The 6544-nt window shown below is 41.7% G+C and overlaps 2 non-coding genes across 2 annotated transcripts in view; both read left to right on the top strand.

Annotated features, from left to right (window-relative positions):
• Positions 1 to 5562: 5562 nt before the first annotated feature.
• Positions 5563 to 5717, top strand: LOC131292541 (5.8S ribosomal RNA). The gene has a single exon (XR_009190168.1). It is a non-coding gene; the product is annotated as a 5.8S ribosomal RNA (ribosomal RNA).
• Positions 5718 to 6204: 487 nt separating this feature from the next.
• Positions 6205 to 6544, top strand: part of LOC131292537 (large subunit ribosomal RNA) — a 4091-nt gene continuing 3751 nt past the window's right edge. The window contains exon 1 of the ribosomal RNA XR_009190164.1: positions 6205 to 6544. This exon is cut by the window's right edge and continues 3751 nt beyond it. This is a non-coding gene — a ribosomal RNA (large subunit ribosomal RNA).

Here is a 6544-nt window from a genome sequence, read left to right as displayed (position 1 = left end):
ATCCCTACTTAAAGGCATCTCGGACTTAGTCGATTTTTCATAAATTCTAAGAAAACATATGTTAGGATGCTGCGAGATGAATATGATGCTGCATGGGGATGAATCTTGATCTCCTAGATCTCCCATCTCAATACAGCATCCCTACTTAAAGGCATCTCGCACTTAGTCGATTTTTCATAAATTCTAAGAACAACATATGTTAGGATGCTGCGAGATGAATGGGATGCTGCATGGAGATGAATCTTGATCTTCTCCATCTCCCATCTTAATACAGCATCCCTACTTAAGGGCATCTCGGACTTTGTCGATTTTTCATAAATTCTAAGAAATTCTTATGTTAGGATGCTGCGGGATGAATGGGATGCTGCATGGAGATGAATCTTGACCTTCTTCATCTCCCATCTTAATACAGCATCCCTACTTAAAGGCATCTCGGACTTAGTCGATTTTTCATAGGTTCTAAGAAAAACATATGTAAGGATGATGCGAGATGAATGGGATGCTGCATGGAGATGAATCTTGATCTCTTACATCTCCCATCTCAATACAGCATCCCTACTTAAAGGCATCTCGGACTTAGTCGATTTTTCATAAATTCTAAGAAATTCATATGTTAGGATGCTGCGAGATGAATGGGATGCTGCATGGAGATGAATCTTGATCTCCTACATCTCCCATCCCAACACAGCATCCCTACTTAAAGCCATCTCGGTCTTAGTCGATTTTTCATTAATTCTAAGAAAAACATATGTAAGGATGCTGCGAGATGAATGGGATGCTGCATGGAGATGAATCTTGATCATCTCCATCTCCCATCTTAATACAGCATCCCTACTTAAAGGCATCTCGGACTTAGTCGATTTTTCATAAATTCTAAGAAATTTATATGTTAGGATGCTGCGAGATGAATGGGATGCTGCATGGAGATGAATTTTGATCTTGTTCATCTCCCATCTTAATACAGCATCCCTTTTTAAACGCATCTCGGACTTAGTCGATTTTTCATAAATTCTAAGAAAAACATATGTTAGGATGCTGCGAGATGGATGAGATGCTGCATGGAGATGAATCTTGATCTTCTTCATCTTCCATCTCATTACAGCATCCCTACTTAAACGCATCTCGGACTTAGTCGATTTTTCATAAATTCTTAGAAAAACATATGTTTGGATGCTGCGAGATGAATGGGATGCTGCATGGAGATGAATCTTGATCTTCTTCATCTCCCGTCCTAATACAGCATCCCTACTTAAAGGCATCTCGGACTGAGTCGATTTTTCATAAATTCATAGAAAAACATATGTTAGGATGCTGGGAGATGAATGGGATGCTGCATGGAGATGAATCTTGATCTTCTTCATCTCCCATCTTAATACAGCATCCCTACTTAAAGGCATCTCGGACTTAGTCGATTTTTCATAAATTCTATGAAAAACATATGTTAGGATGCTGGGAGATGAATGGGATGCTGCATGGAGATGAATCTTGATCTGCTTCATCTTCCATCTCATTACAGCATCCCTACTTAAAGGCATCTCGGACTGAGTCGATTTTTCATAAATTCATAGAAAAACATATGTTAGGATGCTGGGAGATGAATGGGATGCTGCATGGAGATGAATCTTGATCTTCATCATCTCCCATCTTAATACAGCATCCCTACTTAAAGGCATCTCGGACTTAGTCGATTTTCCATAAATTCTAAGAAATTGATATGTTAGGATGCTGCGAGATGAATGGGATGCTGCATGGAGATGCATCTTGATCTTCTACATCTCCCATCTTAATACAGCATCCCTACTTACAGGCATCTCGGACTTAGTCGAATTTTCATAAAATCTAAGAAAAACATATGTTAGGATGCTGCGAGATGAATGGGATGCTGCATGGAGATGAATCTTGATCTCCTACATCTCCCATCCCAATACAGCATCCCTACTTAAAGGCATCTCTGACTTAGTCTATTTTTCATAAATTCTAAGAAAAACATATGTTAGGATGCTGCGAGTTGAATGGGATGCTGCATGGAGATGAATCTTGATCTTCTTCATCTCCCATCTTAATACAGCATCCCTACTTAAAGGCATCTCGGACTTAGTCGATTTTCCATAAATTCTAAGAAAAACATATGTTAGGATGCTGGGAGATGAATGGGATGCTGCATGGAGATGAATCTTGATCTTCTTCATCTCCCATCTTAATACAGCATCCCTATTTGAAGGCATCTCGGACTTAGTCGATTTTACATAAATTCTAAGAAATTCATATGTAAGGATGCTGGGAGATGAATGGGATGCTGCATGGAGATGAATCTTGATCTTCTTCATCTCCCATCTTAATACAGCATCCCTACTTAAAGGCATCTCGGACTTAGTCGATTTTTCATAAATTCTAAGAAATTCATATGTTAGGATGCTGCGAGATGAATGGGATGCTGCATGGAAATTAATCTTGATCTCCTACATCTCCCATCTCAATACAGCATCCCTACCTAAAGCAATCTTGGACTTAGTCGATTTTTCATAAATTCATAGAAATTCATATGTTAGGATGCTGCGAGATGAATAGGATGCTGCATGGAGATGAATCTTGATCTTCTTCATCTCCCATCTTAATACAGCATCCCTACTTAAAGCCATCTCGGACTTAGTCGATTTTTCATAAAGTCTAAGAAAAACATATGTTAGGATGCTGCGAGATGAATGGGATGCTGCATGGAGATGCATCTTAATCTCCTACATCTCCCATCTTAATACAGCATCCCTACTTAAAGGCATCTCGGACTTAGTCGATTTTTCATAAATTCATAGAAATTCATATGTTAGGATGCTGCGAGATGAATGGGATGCTGCATGGAGATGTATCTTGATCTTCTTTATCTCCCATCTTAATACAGCATCCCTACTTAAAGGCATCTCTGACTTAGTCGATTTTTCATAAATTCTAAGAAATTCATATGTTAGGATGCTGCGAGATGAATGGGATGCTGCATGGAGATGAATCTTGATCTTCTTCATCTCCCATCTTAAAACAGCATCCCTACTTAAAGGCATCTCGGACTTAGTCGATTTTTCATAAATTCATAGAAATTCATATGTTAGGATGCTGCGAGATGAATGGGATGCTGCATGGAGATGAATCTTGATCTTCTTCATCTCCCATCTTAAAACAGCATCCCTACTTAAAGGCATCTCGGACTTAGTCGATTTTTCATAAATTCTAAGAAATTCATATGTTAGGATGCTGGGAGATGAATGAGATGCTGCATGGAGATGAATCTTGATCTCCTACATCTCCCATCTCAATACAGCATCCCTACTTAAAGGCATCTCGGACTTAGTCGATTTTTCATAAATTCATAGAAATTCATATGTTAGGATGCTGGGAGATGAATGAGATGCTGCATAAAGATGAATCTTGATCTCCTACATCTCTCATCTCAATACAGCATCCTTACTTAAAGCCATCTCGGACTTAGTCGATTTTTCATAAATTCTAAGAAAAACATATGTTAGGATGCTGCGAGATGAATGGGATGCTGCATGGAGATGAATCTTGATCTTCTTCATCTCCCATCTTAATACAGCATCCCTACTTAAAGGCATCTCGGACTTAGTCGATTTTTCATAAATTCTAAGAAAAACATATGTTAGGATACTGCGAGATGAATGGGATGCTGCATGGAGATGAATCTTGATCTTCTTCATCTCCCATCTCAATACAGCATCCCTACTTAAAGCCATCAGGGACTTAGTCGATTTTTCATAGATTCTAAGAAATTCATATGTTAGGATGCTGCGAGATGAATGGGATGCTGCATGGGGATGAATCTTGATCTTCTTCATCTCCCATCTCAATACAGCATCCCTACTTAAAGGCATCTCGGACTTAGTCGTTTTTTCATAAATTCATAGAAATTCATATGTTAGGATGCTGCGAGAAGAATGGGATGCTGCATGGAGATGAATCTTAATCTTCTTCATCTCCCATCTTAATACAGCATCCCTACTTAAAGGCATCTCGGACTTAGTCGATTTTTCAGGAATTCATAGAAATTCATATGTTAGGATGCTGGGAGATGAATGGGATGCTGCATGGAGATGAATCTCGATCTTCTTCATCTCCCATCTTAATACAGCATCCCTACTTAAAGGCATCTCGGACTTGGTCGATTTTTCATAAATTCTAAGAAATTGATATGTTAGGATGCTGGGAGATGAATGGGATGCTGCATGGAGATGAATCTTGATCTCCTTCATCTCCCATCTCAATACAGCATCCCTACTTAAAGGCATCTCGGACTTAGTCGATTTTTCATAAATTCATAGAAATTCATATGTTAGGATGCTGGGAGAAGAATGGGATGCTGCATGGAGATGAATCTTGACCTTCTTAATCTCCCATCTTAATGCAGCATCCCTACTTAAAGGCATCTCGGACTTAGTCGATTTTTCATAAATTCTAAGAAAAACATAAGTTAGGATGATGGGAGATGAATGGGATGCTGCATGGAGATGAATCTTGATCTTCTACAACTCCCATCTCAATACAGCATCCCTACTTAAAGGCATCTCGGACTAAGTCGATTTTTCATAAATTCTAAGAAATTCATATGTTAGGATGCTGGGAGATGAATGGGATGCTGCATGGAGATGAATCTTGATCTCCTACATCTCCCATCTCAATACAGCATCCCTACTTAAAGGCATCTCGGACTTAGTCGATTTTTCATAAATTCATAGAAATTCATATGTTAGGATGCTGCGAGATGAATGGGATGCTGCATGGAGATGAATCTTGATCTCCTACATCTCTCATCTCAATACAGCATCCCTACTTAAAGCCATCTCGGACTTAGTCGATTTTTCATAAATTCTAAGAAAAACATATGTTAGGATGCTGCGAGATGAATAATAGTTGATATGCGGAATCCTATTGAAACACACAAGTCGATATCAAACCTCATGATTGTGTAGTCCTCCACTGGTCCACGCCGCTTCGGCCGTCCTGGGTAAAATGGAACATTCCAGCTTGCCCTATGTGGAAGAGGGCACATTACTCAATACTGTGGTGTGAAGTATAAAGTTCAGTTCTCCCCTGGTCCACGCTGCTTCGGCGGTCCTGGGTAAGATAGTTCATTCTAGCTTGCCCTATGTGGAAGAGGACACTTCATACTTCGTCTCTAAGCGGCGGCTTGACTCCTCCCTACGGGGAACGGGTTTACGCGCACAGCGGCGGCTTACGTTATGGCAGTCATGGATGCCTTACGTTTCCATGAAAAGTGTGTTCCTCCCCTGGTCCACGCTGCTTCGGCAGTCCTGGGTAAGATAGTTAGTTCTAGCTTGCCCTATGTGGAAGAGGACACGTAGACTTACTGTGGTGTGAAGTATAAGGTTCAGTTCTCCCCTGGTCCACGCCGCTTCGGCCGTCCTGGGTAAAATGGATTCATCCAGCTTGCCCTATGTGGAATGAGGACACTTTATGCTTCGTCTCTAAGCGGCGGCTTGCTCCTCCCTACGGGGAACGGGTATACGCGCACAGCGGCGGCTTACGCAAGTTAGTCACCCTCGGCAGTGGATCACTCGGCTCATGGATCGATGAAGACCGCAGCTAACTGCGCGTCATAATGTGAACTGCAGGACACATGAACATTGATAAGTTGAACGCATATTGCACGTCGTGGGAACCTACCATGATGTACAGATGACTGAGCGCTTATATTTGAGAAATGTATCGCATACATTTAACTACGCCGTGACACCCGTCACGAGACGTGCACCATGATGTTAACTAGGGTCGCGACGACCCGCTAGCATTAAAGAACCCGTGGTTTACAATATACTGGCATTGGAATTCGAAGTATTTAGAGCGTCCGTGTTCCCGCGTGAGGCGGAAGTACGAGGAGAAGGCGTGCTTGTGGTGTCTGTGGTGGTGTTTACTGATGTCTAGCTTCAGCTTATTTATTTATTTAAATAGAAGCGAAGATGTCAAAGTGGCGTCGAAGCAGCAGCGGTAGCACAAATGATTCAAGTATGGAAGTTGACCAAAGGAACACAAACAAACTAGCGTATGGGCAATGGAAGGTATCAGTGAGTTAAACCACACGCGGGCTAACAGCCCGTTAACCGAGTCCAACGGTACATATTGGACATTGAAACAAAGTAGTCGCAAGCCAGATGTGACGATAACAACCGCAAGGTACATAAGCCTCAGTTCATGTGTGACAACCCCCTGAATTTAAGCATATTAATAAGGGGAGGAAAAGAAACCAACCGGGATTCCCTGAGTAGCTGCGAGCGAAACGGGAGAAGCTCAGCACGTAGGGGTGGCGGCCTGTCCGTCTATCCGATTCCGTGTACTGGTGCGTCTCACTATCCGTCATCTTAGCGCTTTTCAAGTCCAACTTGAATGTGGCTCAGAACCCATAGAGGGTGATAGGCCCGTAGAACAGCGCCCGTTGGATGATGGACCGAGCGTACCATGGAGTCGTGTTGCTTGATAGTGCAGCACTAAGTGGGAGGTAAACTCCTTCTAAAGCTAAATA

Source organism: Anopheles ziemanni (genome assembly GCF_943734765.1).
Source record: "Anopheles ziemanni chromosome X unlocalized genomic scaffold, idAnoZiCoDA_A2_x.2 X_unloc_7, whole genome shotgun sequence".
Lineage (NCBI taxonomy): Eukaryota > Metazoa > Arthropoda > Insecta > Diptera > Culicidae > Anopheles > Anopheles ziemanni.
The sequence above is the reverse complement of the archived record's forward strand: the minus strand, read 5'-3'. Positions and strand labels throughout refer to the sequence as shown.